The following is a 14,964-nucleotide window of genomic DNA, read 5'->3' as shown; positions in this document are numbered from 1 at the left end:
TGCTGATATTCTCACCAAACCACTGCCCAGGGAAACTTTTGAATATCTCAGACAGAAGCTGGGAGTCGTTGATGCTTCATTCTACTGTTGAAGCTTGTCTGTTCCAAAGAAAAGCTAGTATACGCGAGTTGGATGAGGGGTATCCGTGTACATACGCCGATTTATATGGAGTTCTGAAGAAAATCAGCAAGGGCAAACTCTGGTTGGAGAGAGTCTGAGATGGGTCTGTCAGAGACCATCAGACACAGGTTCAGGGGGAGCAATCAATCTTCTAATAATGCATTGTTGGCATTTCCTTAGAAGTTCTTGGTTCTCGTACTGAAGCTGTTTTGGTTCAGGTGGATCAGCTGCAGAAAGGAGATCAGAAGGAGAACATGATTGCTGATATCTACAGTGATTGTCGGATGCTGGCGATAATTGTTTTTGGTGATTTGCATAGTCCTGATATTTCGTCTCTATGTCATGTATATATATATATATATATATATATTTTCAAGGTCATGTAACACCCAATTTTGGTTTCCCCACTATGGCTGGGATGATTGATGTGTTTGGTTGTCATGTGTAAATTTGTGATGATCCCCACTTGGTTGGGTAATGGTTGTATGTATTGAGTCTTTTGGTGCTAGGAAGGTCTTTTATGATGTATAAGTCATGGTTCTTCTTGAAGAACATCTTTTGCAGATCTTGCCTACTGTCAGGGGGAGCATGTTCAACACAACAGAGCAGAGATACCAGCATGTACTTAGGGGGAGCACAACCCTTTTCCCTTGATGACAAAGGGGGAGAAGGATTTTGAGGATCTTGGGGTTGCCATCAAGTCCAAAGGGGGAGATTGTTGGCATTTTGGCACAGGTATGGCGCTATGGTACATGCGTTGTCCTTGATGGCAACTCTCTTTGGTGACTGATCTCAGTTCAGGTGCTCAAAATGAATGAAATCTTTTATACGCAGGTACACCTTGAAGAAGTCGCGTATACACGCAGGTTATACGTTCCGAAGTCGCGTATGCGTATACACGCACCTTTATGCACATAAAAGCGCGTACATGGTGAGAAACTTATTTTTGGTCCGTGGTTGTTAGTCCTTGGAATTTGAACCCATGGTTGTGGACCATTGTATCTCGTCAGAAGAGTTGACCCCAGGTTTTGGGCCCTTGGTATTGTTTATTATGGTTTTGGACCGTGGTATTGTGCAAGGCCTATAACTATAAAAGAGGAAGGAGATCATGTGGTAATGTATCATCTGAATTATTGAATAAATGATATCGTGCTGGATCTGGAATAGGTGTGATCGGGTTATGGTGCAGATCTAGATCTGAGAAAGGAGGAACCTAAGCGCAAGAAGGATATGGGCTATTGATGGATCAAAATCTCAAGGCTTGAACATTGGTATCTCTGTATAATTTTGATCTATTTGGCACTCTCTTGATCTATAAATCTGGGTTAACTAATGTCTGAATGCTTAAAAGAATAAATTATCCTTTATAGATCTATACACATGTTCAGTGAATTGAAGGTGCGTATACACGCCTTTAATGTGAATGAAATACACGTATACGCAGGTTGGTTGTGGTACAGAAGCGTATACTCGCAGGTTGATGAACAATGAAGTAGCATATATATCTTGATTTATGTTCTAGCTGCTACTATTTTATCGCTGCAGTGCTCTGGGTTCAGAATTGGTGTTTGATTACTGTTACTGTGTTCTGGGTATAGTGATCAGAGAAGTGCTTATTTGTTTCGACTTTTGATTGGTGAAAAGGAGTTTGGGTTATGCAGAAATTCTTGATGTGTGATTGATGTTACTTGTGGATCCAGTCTGAAAATTAATGAAACGAGGTCCCTGAAAGCAAAGAGAAGGTTGCAGCCTTCTGCAAGTAGGAGCCTGTGTACTAGTATCTCAAGCTAGTATAAGAACTAAGGGGGTTGGAGCTCCCTTCCAGGAAAGCTGGAAAACTAGAGAGAGTAGTAGCTCTCTGCAGGTTGCAGCCTGCGTACTAGTAAAGTCTGCTCCAGTACAAGACATTGTAAAGAGAAGTTTCTAATTAAAAAGAAGATAGAGACGAATTGCAGCAGGGGGTTTTCGCCCACATTGCGTTTCCTCCTTATATCTTGTGTTCTTGTGTGTGACTGTCTTCTGCTCTGTTTCACTGTTTCTGGTACTGTTTATGTGCATCTGAATCACAGATTAATAACTAACATATGAAAGACAATTCAAATTATAAGTCTGCTTTATATACGCGAGTTTCTTTATCTGTAGTTGCGTATATGCACTGTTTTTATTAACTGAAGTAGCGTATATCATCTGGAATTTAAAAAGGAAATATTTGGCTTGATAATACTGATTCACCCCCCCTCTCAGTATTATTTCCAACAATTGGTATTAGAGCAGGTCCTTCTGAAACAGCTTGATCACTTGAAGGAAGATCTTTCATCATGAGCAACTACGAGAGGGAAGCATCAATCAGGCCACCGGTTTTTGATGGGACAAACTTCGTATATTGGAAGGTAAGAGTTACTGCCTATCTTCAATCCTTGGGTACAGAAGTCTGGGATATCATAGATACAGGATATACTTTTCCTGCAGCAACTCCTACAGATTCGGCTGAGAAGAAGAAATATGAAACAAATGCAAAGGCGGTCAATACTCTATTGGGATGTCTGTCGCAATCTGAATTTGTCAAAGTTATGCAGTATAAATCCGCAAAAGAAATATGGGACAATATTGTTCTGAGCTATGAAGGAGATGATCAGGTAAAAAGAGCAAAACTTCAAACCCTCAGGATTTAGTATGAAAATCTCAAGATGTATAATTATGAAAGTGTGGCTAACTATTTTCTTCGTGTGGATGAGATTGTTAATTGCATGAAAAATTTGGGTGAAGAAATAAAAGAGGCTGTTGTGGTTGAAAAAGTTCTAAGATCCTTGTCACCTAGATTTGAATCTAAAGTTTATGCTATAGAAGAAAAGGAGAATCTACAACATCTTAAAATGTCACAACTTCATGGAATTCTAACTGCTTATGAAATGAGGAAAGGAGGTCCATCTGACAGGAGAGAAGCTGCCTTCAAGGCTTCAGGCAAAGGAGAGTACTATGAATCAGGACATGGGTCAGAAGAAGAAGAAGAATCAAATTTTGTCAAAAATCTTCAAAGGGGTGCTGGACGATTCAGAGGTAAGTTACCTTTCAAGTGCTTTGCTTGTGGAAGAGTAGGTCACTATGTTGCCAAGTTTCCTCATAAAGATAAGATTGACAAAGGAAAGGAACCTGTTAGATGGAACAAGAAACAGAATCCAAATAAGAAAAGCTATTACACTCATGAAGATAGTGATGGACTCTCAAATAGTGACGAAGATGAACGAGGTAATGAGTATAAACTTTTAATGGCTTTTGAAGATGATGCGTACATGGATGCTATAGATGTAGAAGGTTTTTCTAATGAAATGTTTGATCTCAAAGCTTGCTTAGAAGAGAAAAGTGCAATTATTGATTCTCTACAATGTCAACTGGCTGAAAGGGAAAAACATCTTCAAAAATTGGAATGTGAAATTGTTTGTCTTAGAAAGGAGATTGAGAAAAAAAAAAGCTATTAATCTTAAATTTGTTAAAGGATCTGAAACTCTGGATGAGATTATCAATGTGCAGCGTTCTCCACTAATCAAGAGAGGTCTGGGATATAATGAAGAAACATCTCAATCATCCACATCCAAACGTTATCTTGATGCATCAAGGAGGAGCGAGCAAAGGCCTAATAGAAATCATCAGATAAATCAGGGACTGTTTACCTCAAGAACAAACAAAGACTATCAAGAAAATCGGGGGCAAGCTACCCTAAGGACAAATAGAAGCTACAATCAACCACAGGTAAAATCTTCTCAATTTGCCTCAAGAATGGATGTCAGTAGAAACTACAATCGGTTGGATGATAGATTTGATAATCGTAGGAGTTTCTTCATAGGCCAATGTTTCTCTTGCCATAATTTTGGTCACAAAGCAGCTCAATGTGTTGCCTATAAAACAATCATGACTAGAGAAGCCCAAAAACAAAAGAATATGACTGGGATCATGAAAAGGACCTATAACAACTTTTCGGCCCTTGAAAATGAAGTTGAATGTTCTATTTGTAATAACTTTGGTCATGAAGATTCTGAATGCAGGAGCAGGTTTTGGAAGACAACTCAGAAGGAACAAACCTCAAGTGCCAGAACATGGAGAATGAAGGAACCACAACCAGAAAGATGTGGGATAGCCTTTTATGCAGAAAGACAGGAAAATCTATGGTATATCGACAGCGGATGTTTGAAGCATATGACAGGGGATAAAGAAAAACTTGAATCATATACTGCATTAGAAAAAGGGAAGAAGGTTTCTTTTGGAAACGATTCCCCTGCAGCCATAAAAGGAAAAGGTACTGCTCAGTTGAAAGAAAAGGTCAAAGCTGGAAATGTGTTGTATGTTGATGGATTGAAACATAACCTTCTGAGTGTCAGTCAGATGTGTGATCAAGGAACCGAGGTAATATTTAGATCAAATGGATGTCGTGTTCACGATCTTGATACAGGTGAAACAGTGATCAAAGGTAGGAGAACTCCAAATAATCTATACATATTTGAAGAAGGACTACAACAATGATATTTGAGCAAGGATGATGAACACTGGTTATGGCATCGGAGGTTGGGGCATCTAAGCTTTTCAAAAATATGGAAAGCATGCAAATATCAGGCAGTTCGTGGTCTTCCAGATATCAAAATTCCAGACAACACCATATGCAAATCATGTCAGTTTGGTAAGCAAACCAGAACTAACTTTCCTGAGAAGGAAGGATCAGCTAGCAGGCCTCTTGAGCTAGTTCATACAGATGTATGTGGTCCATCTAGGAAAAGGTCACCTCGAGGAGAAGAATACTTTATATTATTCATTGATGACTTTTCCAGGATGTTTTGGATAGGACTGATGAAGCACAAAGATTAAGCGTTTGAAAAATTCAAATCTTTCAAAGCATTGGTTGAAAACGAATCAGATCGCAAAATTAAATGCCTCAGGTCTGATAGAGGTGGCGAGTTTACCTCAAATGAGTTTTTCAATTTCTATGAAGAACATGGAATAAGAATGGAATTCTCTATAGCTAGGACTCCTCATCAAAATGGAGTAGTGGAAAGAATGAACAGAATGGTTCAACAAATGGCTCGTGCTATGCTTGATAAGTCTGGAACTCCCGCAACCTTCTGGGGTGAAGCGGCTTATGCTGCGGTGGTTATTCTCAACAAAGCAAATGTCCGGGTAAATAGCACTCAAACTCCTCATGAGCTTTGGTATGGTGAGACTCCCTCGGTAAAACATTTCAAAATTTTTGGAAGCAAATGCTACATTAAGAATAATGATGAACATCTTGGCAAGTTTGAACCTAGAGCTGATGAAGGCATTCTTCTTGGTTATTCTCCCCACAGCAAAGCATATATATGTTACAATAAAAGACTTGGAAGAATTGTTGACAGCATTGATGTTGTGGTTGATGAAAAAGGAAACGTTCCTAGGCAACCAAATTATGAAAATATAGAAGAAGATGAAGACTACCCTCCATATCAAACTGATGATGACGAAGAACCTCAAGAGGCACCAGTGGAACAGATAAGGATAGAAGAGAAGACTCCATCCAGGTATGTGCAGAAGAATCATCCAGGATTTCAGATTTTAGGGTAGAAAGAAGCAGGTGTACAAACTAGAAGAACAATTGCAGAAGCCTCAAGCTATTTGGCATTGCTCTCCTCCACTGAACCACAAAATGTAAAAGAAGCGTGCAAAGATGAATGCTGGGTCAAGGGAGTGGATGAAGAACTCGAACATATTGAAAAGAACAATACTTGGGAGTTGGTCCCTAGACCAAAAGATAAGAATGTCATTGGAAGAAAATGGATCTTCAAGAACAAGTTGAATGAAAATGGGGAAGTTATTAGAAACAAGGCCAGGCTTGTTTGCAAAGGGTATACTCAACAGGAAGTGTTGGTCAGGTAAATCCCCTTTGCGGACAGAGGCGATCCCACTAGCCTATAACAAAACTAGCCACAATCAAACCACGCTGCTACGCAAGTTCCTAGTTATGCATCAAAGGTGAATCAAGAAGACCAACCTGGAGTCCAATGCTATGATTGAAGCAGAGTTGATATCCCCACTCCCTCGCTCCAACAGATCATAAACGAACACCTGCACATGCAAAGGAAGAGACGGATACCAACATAAAAACTACCAAGGCACAACTATATTTCAGTCAGAAAGGAAATAAATCAACACATCACCATAATGGACAATGAGATTGGAACTATAATAGCAGTCGCTCATCAATTAATAATAAACAGGAAAAGTTACAACCATTGTTCTGACGTCGACCCTTCTCCTGGCTGGGCGAGTAGCTATATGTGTCTTGCAATGCATCTCCTCTCCGGCAGCATAACCTCTCTAGCACTCACTATCATTCCTCCAAGAACTCAAGAACTCAATATCTAACACTCCATGACTAACGATTATCACTACTATCACTAGCTTGTCCAATGCATAATGACAAGCTTATATAGATGAAGAGAGGAGGAGGATACGATGAACTGGGACACCTTTTGTGGATTAACATTATCCCCAAAAGCCATTAAAGATGGAGATAGGATAGAGCTCGACATAAAGCTGATTTTTTATCCTCAGAAAAGCTCCATGTAATGAAGGAAACAATAGTCGGAAGTGCGTTAAGGCAAAAAGCATGACTAAACTTGGTTGGCGCGACTGTTGCTCTAAGACAGAGCGCCAATGGTTGCGCCCTCTTTTGAGGATCTCCATGATTGGCACGGGTAAGATACTATGGACTTGCGCCAATGAAAAAAGATCACTTTTCAGGGATAATCTGCAGAAGGTGTCTTCAGGGAACATGGAGTACATACTCAGGGGAACATAATGTAAGTGTTTTTAGACTTTGTCACTTCTTATAACTCCCGGGATGAGTCCTCCAAGGTACGACAAGAGGAGTAATAGGGATGGTGACAAATTACTGTGTAACAGATGCCCCCTAAAGCATGAAGTCCGAGAGGTGGAGAGGGGTGAAATGCTTTACAACAACACACAAGAACATATAAGAGCACATATAGTTACTGCCGCCGAGGATCTGTGTTAAGAGACATGACTGATAGTTCAATTACATGATGTACGTGGTATGGTCGCAGCCATCCATAAGAGATTACATAAATAATCTAGATCCATAGTATGGACGCAGCCATCTGGTTAGGATAAATGAATTGACTCAGGTATGGTCGCAGCCATCCAGTGAATGATTCAAGTATCAAGAATCACGCCTGGATTACAACAGACACAATCCAGGGTCTTGCGCTCCATCCCGCCCCGAACAAGAGTACAAGTTCAAGCATGTGAATATATTAGCTGAAGTCGAACATGCATGAACATCGTCTGATTACCAGTCAATAGTGGAAACTGTTAACAGACGCGAGAGGTACCACCAATAATGACAATGGCCCTCAAGGTACTATAGGTACAATCTACGGCGCGTGAATCAATGATCTGAAGTCGAACACCCGTAGAATCATTCGATCGGAGGCCAATGATGAAAACCTCACGTCGAACACGAAGAACCTGCCATTGAGGCATGCAGGCTCCAAGGCACCGGAAAGGAGTCTCTAGATCAACTTCCTGGATAATGAGTTGAAGTCGACAGGAAGTGACCTTGATCGAAGGTGGGCCATAATGTTTCCCACATCATCGACACGAGACAGAGAGATAATGTTGTGAATCGAGATTGTGCGAACTATCAGAGGGAGGTTGTTTCTTTGCAGAGGTCAACTTCTCTTGAACATATCGGCGACACATTAACGGAATTGGCAGTATTTGACATCAATGTATCAAAGGTAATGATGACGAGGCAATGAGTGGATGAGAGGTCAAATAGGGTACCCAAGTCCATGGAAGAAAGTGAAAGATATGAGATGAGATATCCCCACCCCGGACACGAAAGCAAAAAGTGCCATGTTCAAGAGCGACATACTGCCGTTACGGTAATCATTATGGTTCAAAAATTTTCTTTTCCCCCCGCCATTTCTGGCGAGTACCCCAATTATTTTTAACAAGCTTGGTGGGGATAGCATATGCTTGTGTTGTGACAAAATCCGATGTCATTAAGTTTTAACGAGTCTGACAAAGGAAGAACTCGACGTCTTTTCATGTTTAGAGAGTTTGAAAAGACAGCAGAAAAGGAAACTCCAGGGATGTCCTTTTTCGTAAAAGTTGTGTCTCTCGGGCCCGAAAAAGTATAAAATAATACCCGAAAGAACCGCCCGATCATTACGATCGAGGAGTACTTTTCATAATTAGTGATTTCGACCTGAAAAAGTAAAAAAGCGGTCAAAACCACATAGTTTCGTAACCATTAACGAGTTTGAAACGACAAAAACCCGGTAATCTTTCTATGTTTTAACGGTCGACAAAAAGAACTTAAAATGACCGCCCCTTATTACCATTTAACGAGTCGAGAGGAGTGACTCGGCAATCTTTTCCTCTTTAAATGGTCAGAAAAGAGCTGAAAGCGAACCTCCATTTTTATTCTTTTTAACGAGTTAAAAAGGAAAAATACTCGACAATCTTTTCATATTTTACGAGTCAGAAAAGAGTGTAAACGCGACTCTTCCTGAAGGAACGAGTGGTATAAAGGATAGCAACTGGTTCCGGTAATGGTGGAACTTACTCGAAACATGTAAAGGTTAAGAGGCTGGCTAATAAAACCACTCATCACTGCGGTTCCTCAGGAAAGGAGAAACAACCAAGTGAAAGCATATGATCGGCCAAAAATATGGTGGCGATGGAATGAAACAACCAAGGCTCATCTAGCAGAATTTAGCGGATAAAAGGCAATCACGGGATGTAAATCGGGTATAGGTTCATTTTTACACAAGCTTGAACCATGGGGAACTTTGCTTGGATTCGGTTTCATGTTTACACAAGCTTGAAACGAAAAACTATGCTTGTTATAAGTTCGCATGCCCCCAGCATAATAACACACATCGAGGTACATGCCCCCCAAGCTTCATTGCATTCAACAAAGTGGATGGAATGAAGGTTCACTCTCGAGATCGATGAAAGACTCGATTTTGAAAGGGAGTTGTTTCATTTTTTAATGAGGTTGACACAGTAAAAGAACTATCCTCTAACGAGCTTGACACAAGACAAGGAACTATGATTCGACCAGTACCAGTTTCATTTTTTAAGGAGCTTGACATGGGAAAGGAACTATGCTCGGTCAGACCTAGTTTCATTTTTTAAGGAGCTTGACATAGGAAAATGAACTATGCTCCACCCGACCTTCATCATAATGAACAGGAAGTCGGGGCTTCCAAGAGTGCCTCTCTCGGTCGGAGGTCAACATCTCAGAAGTCAGGACCCAATGCCCCCACGACACTATGCACGACGGCGGCATCGCTGGATACAGTCATGGGATAGGTGGCCACGTAGTTGACCTGCGGTGGGGCAGATGCAACTGGTGGATGACAACCAGGAGGGGATGACGACTGCGCAGGAGGGACCCGTGGACGAACGAACGATAATTGATCGATAGTCACAATTATTCCATCGTGTGGAAAGCAAACCACACGGAAAAGTGAAGAGACAAGGGCCCCCATGGCATAAACATAGTCACGGCCAAGGAGAAGATTGAAGTCTAAAGCACCTTGGGTAACCCATACGTCTAGATAGACGGTCTTGCCTCCCAAAGTAATAGGGAACTTTGGAAGGAGCCCTAATGGTTGGCTGGTTCTTCCGTTAAAAGCAGTCAGATTCGATGCTACGGGCATAAGCTGTGGGGAACCCAAAGCTTGCCAAATAGTGGCAGACAGAAGACTAACAGATGCGCCCTCATCCAAGACAGTGCCAGGTATTGCCTTGTCATAGGCGTGTACCGTGACCCAAAAAGGCACATGAGATGGGAGGCGGAAGGTAGTCAAACGTCTCCAGTCGAAGGAAGCGACTGAACTACTTGGTGGGGGAATCATATGATTGCTCCCCTGCTTGAGAGAGAGCGCAGTAGGACTCTCAGGTGTAGGGGTATTTCCAGATGTAGGAGAATCTGAGGAGATGAGAAGAACAGGAGAATGATGCTCTTCCGAAATAGACTGGTCAGCGGGTGGTGAACTCGAGTCGACACTCTTTCCGACCAATGGTTGGTCTGGAACAGGCTTGGCAGAGCCAGATTCAGGAAGAGGAGGCTGGACAAGAGAGGAATCTTGGTTGATTTCTTTGTCAGCAGGGGAACGTTCTGCAGTTGCAGAAAGACGTTGATAACCAGTAGGAAGTTGGGTTGAGGGAGCTGTAAGACTTTCCAATACAATAGTGGCTCTATCCATGAATGGACAAAGGTGAAGGGGATGATTTCCTTCACAAAGTTTACAAGGGATTCGAATCTTCTCTTTTCCCTTACCGTTTCCAGGTGATAAGGTAACATCGCCATGATCGACAGAGGACGATGCAGGGCGGTCCGGATCATGAGACCATACTTCTAAAACCCTAGGAATACCAGGACAATCTCGGAGAAGATGGTTTTCCTTGCATAACTTACAAGGAAATTTGACCTTCCGCGGAGGAGCACAAGGTGGCTCGACTTGGGTTATACCTTTAACCTCTGGTTTAGGGGTCTTCTTCTTCTTTTTCTTCTTAGCCACCTGGTTAGTTGAATCCAGAGGTTCACCAGGCGAAGTAGAAGATGAGGACGCAGCAGTAGGCGAAGAAGGGGAAGGGTCCACCTTGGAATCAGCAAGACGTTGTTCGGGTGGAAGAGGTGGTGGTGGACCCGAACTGAACGGAGGAGCACTAGAGGGTATCTCAGGCTCCTTCCCGGTAGATGGCGGGTAATCTTTTGTTCGAGTACTGATATTTATGGGTATCGTTCCAGCCATAAACACTTGAGAACCAAAGGAAGAGGGAGGCTGAGATGGGTCAGCCACCATTTGAGTTTTTTGAGATTGCTGTGAGGGAAAGGGTTCTTTAAGCACCGCAGGAGTCCCAGGGGTGCCTTTTAACAAATGACTAACTTCGGATCGCCTCGGGCAATCCTTGGTATAGTGATCCTCATCGCAGATAAAACAAGGATACTTGGGTTTGCGTTTAGTGCCGTCCTCGGGTTGAGGTTTTGGGGCTTCCTGTTTAGGTTGATCTAGCTTATTCTTCGGTTTCCCTTTCTTCTTTGCTTTCGAGGCTTTGTTTGCCGTGGTGGTTTGGACGGCATTGACCTCGGAAGTAACATTCGAAGTGGGTATTACCTGGGAGGTGGGTGCATTCGGAGCAAAAGTTATCACACTCGAGACCACCGAGTTTGAAAACAACCATACGGGCAAACCGATGGTTAACCCAGGCAAAGACAAAGTTGCGATATACTGAACACCGACATTTCCAACAGAAGGAAATGGACTAGGGTTTCCATCAGGGGAAACACCTTGGCCGGTGGACTCAGGGAAGGATGCCATTGAACGAGAAAGAATCCTACTCAAGCTAACACAAACAAAATCTAATTTGGGTGGATGTTATCGTGGCCAATAAATTTTAAGACACTGAACTTAACCTTTTCATTTTTTAAGAGTCGAGAAAAGGATAAAAGATGACTATAGTCTCCTTCGAATATTTAATGAGCACGAAGTGACAAGACGCTCACAGGCACCTTTTCGTTTAGGGAGTCCGAAAAGGATCAAAAGTGACTGCTCTGGAATTCTAGGTAGAAGGTGTGCCAAACTTTTCGCAAAACCACAAAATACTTTTTAGGGTACGGGTGGTCAATCTTCGTGAATGCTGTGTTCACTGCATTGCGAATCGTAGGGCGGCTGACACGACTTCCTATGGATAAAGGATTTATTCCTATAGGGGTCTCCCAATATATACTCGACGGTACGTGGGAGCATAGTCCGTATTGGCACCTATCGTTTCACCGTGGAGGAATCACCCAACCACTCGACGATAAAATACCAGGTTTAAAGACGCCGGAACACGTCTCTAACCTAGACCTCTAGAGTATTTGCGTTATGTTCCAATGCGTTGTTATGTTCATTGAGTTCATTTTAAAGTTTATCTTCGATTATGTTTCAGTTTTTGGTCCTACCGTATGTGATATCTCAAAAACTTCTTAAATGCAAACTATATGCCAAAATTAAATCATTTGATTCGATGAATTCTATCTACAGGAGGGTTGAGATTTTTACACAAACGAAGTGATCACTCAACAATCAAAAAGATCCTAATGCAGCTAATAACAAGAACTGAAATTTTTCTTTTTCTTTTTAATAGCAACAAATAACAATAAATGCTAACTAATACGATGCAAAATATTTTTTTGTTTTTCTTTCCTTTAAGATGGCATGATGCATGTAAACAAATTTTAAGAGATATGCACAATCCAAGTTCACTTCATTGAAATAGAACCAATTCTGCAATACCAAAATGAACCATGCAAGCAAGGAAAAACACAAAAGACTTTCACTGAACCATGTAATCTAAGTTCGAATGAAATCGAGTGAAATCCAAAGAGGCTAGAAGTGAAACACTCAGAGTATAGAAGATCAAGCTTTAACAAATCACTGGATAAGTGCAAAACACAACCAACAAGCTGACTGGATAATCAAGAGACCGAAACTTCCCACAGAAGGCTAGACATGCAAAGTCACTAGATGTCCTAGGGCTGAGTCGAAAATCAATAGAAATGAGCAAACAGCTGAGGGATAAAGGCTGAGACCAGTCAAGCAGAGGTTCAACACAGTTCCAGAGGTTGAAAGAGATATAAAAAGAGACTGAAAGAGATTTCCACCCACACACAGGCAAAATTTACAGAGTTGGCGCGACTGTGAGCCTGCAACTTGCGCTACCACAGGATTGGCGCGAGTTGCTTTTGAGCAACATGCGCCAACTGGCGCGACTGTCAGAGAAATAACCGCGCCAATCAAGCTTGCCAACTAAAAAAATAAATGATACAATCTCAGGTCGGGTTGATAGTGCTTAGATGGGTCAAACAGTAAAGAATAAACTCAAAACTGACTCAGGAAGCTCATTCACTCAAGCAAGTGGAAGAAAATTAACATGCAAGACAAAAATCAACTAGCTCCTCCCCAGCGGATTCGCCAAATTGTTGGTCAGGTAAATCCCCTCTGCGAACAGAGGCGATCCCACTAGCCTATAACAGAACTAGCCACAATCAAACCACGCTGCTACGCAAGTTCCTAGTTATGCATCAAAGGTGAATCAAGAAGACCAACCTGGAGTCCAACGCTATGATTGAAGCAGAGTTGATATCCCCGCTCCCTCGCTCCAACAGATCATAAACGAACACCTGCACATGCAAAGGAAGAGACAGATACCAACATAAAAACTACCAAGGCACAACTATATTTCAGTCAGAAAGGAAATAAATCAACACATCACCATAATGGACAATGAGATTGGAACTATAATAGCAGTCGCTCATCAATTAATAATAAACAGGAAAAGTTACAACCATTGTTCTGACGTCGACCCTTCTCCTGGCTGGGCGAGTAGCTATATGTGTCTTGCAATGCATCTCCTCTCCGGCAACATAACCTCTCTAGCACTCACTAGCATTCCTCGAAGAACTCAAGAACTCAATATCTAACACTCCATGACTAACGATTATCACTACTATCACTAGCTTGTCCAATGCATAATGACAAGCTTATATAGATGAAGAGAGGAAGAGGATACAATGAACCGGGACACCTTTTGTGGATTAACTTTATCCCCAAAAGCCATTAAAGATGGAGATAGGATAGAGCTCGACATAAAGCTGATTTTTTATCCTCAGAAAAGCTCCATGTAATGAAGGAAACAATAGTCGGACGTGCGTTAAGGCAAAAAGCATGACTAAACTTGGTTGGCGCGACTGTTGCTCTAAGACATAGCGCCAATGGTCGCACCCTCTTTTGAGGATCTCCATGATTGGTGCGGGTAAGATACTGTGGACTTGCGCCAATGGAAAAAAATCACTTTTCAGGGATAATCTGCAGAAGGTGTCTTCAGGGAACATGGAGTACATACTCAGGGGAACATAATGTAAGTGTTTTTAGACTTTGTCACTTCTTATAACTCCCGGGATGAGTCCTCCAAGGTACGACAAGAGGAGTAACAGGGATGGTGACAAATTACTGTCTAACAGGAAGGAATAGACTTTGAAGAAAATTTTGCTCCCGTAGCTAGACTTGAGGCCATCAGAATGTTCCTTGCCCTCTCTAGCTTTAAAAAATTCAAAGTATTTCAAATGGACGTAAAATCAGCCTTTTTGAATGGAGACTTAGAAGAAGAAGTGTACATTGAGCAACCAAATGGATTTATCCTTGGAAATGATCCAAATCTTGTATGCAGACTTAAAAAGGCTCTCTATGGGCTTAAACAAGCTCCAAGGGCTTGGTACTATTGGTTGGAAAAATATCTTCATCAACAAGGTTTTTCAAAAGGATCGGCAGATAGCAATCTCTATATAAAAATTGAAAATAACAAATTGCTAATACTTGTTGTGTATGTAGATGATATTATCTTTGGAAGCAATGAAGAAGCTATGAGTCAAAACTTTGCCTTGGTAATGAAGAAAGAATTCGAAATGTCCTTGCTTGGAGAACTGACATACTTTCTTGGATTGCAAATTCAACAAAATGAAGGCGGTATCTTCTTGTCTCAAACCAAGTACCTCAAGCGGATTCTAAAGAAGTATGGCATGGAAGATTCAAAACCTGTATGTACCCCCATGATTACAGGATGTAGCCTCAGTGCAAATGATGAATCAATAGCAGTGCATCAACCAACCTACAGATCCATGATTGGGAGTTTGCTTTATTTGACAGGTACTCGACCAGATATTATGCATGTAGTGGGAATAGTTGGAAGGTTTCAAGCGAACCCAAAGGAAACTCATCTTCAGGCAGTCAAAAGAATCTT

The sequence above is a fragment of the Pinus tabuliformis genome, chromosome J (genome assembly GCF_031772625.1).
Source record: "Pinus tabuliformis cultivar Carrire ecotype Pingquan chromosome J, CPIR1, whole genome shotgun sequence".
In the NCBI taxonomy this organism is placed as follows: Eukaryota; Viridiplantae; Streptophyta; class Pinopsida; order Pinales; family Pinaceae; genus Pinus; species Pinus tabuliformis.
This window is presented reverse-complemented; position numbering follows the sequence as displayed.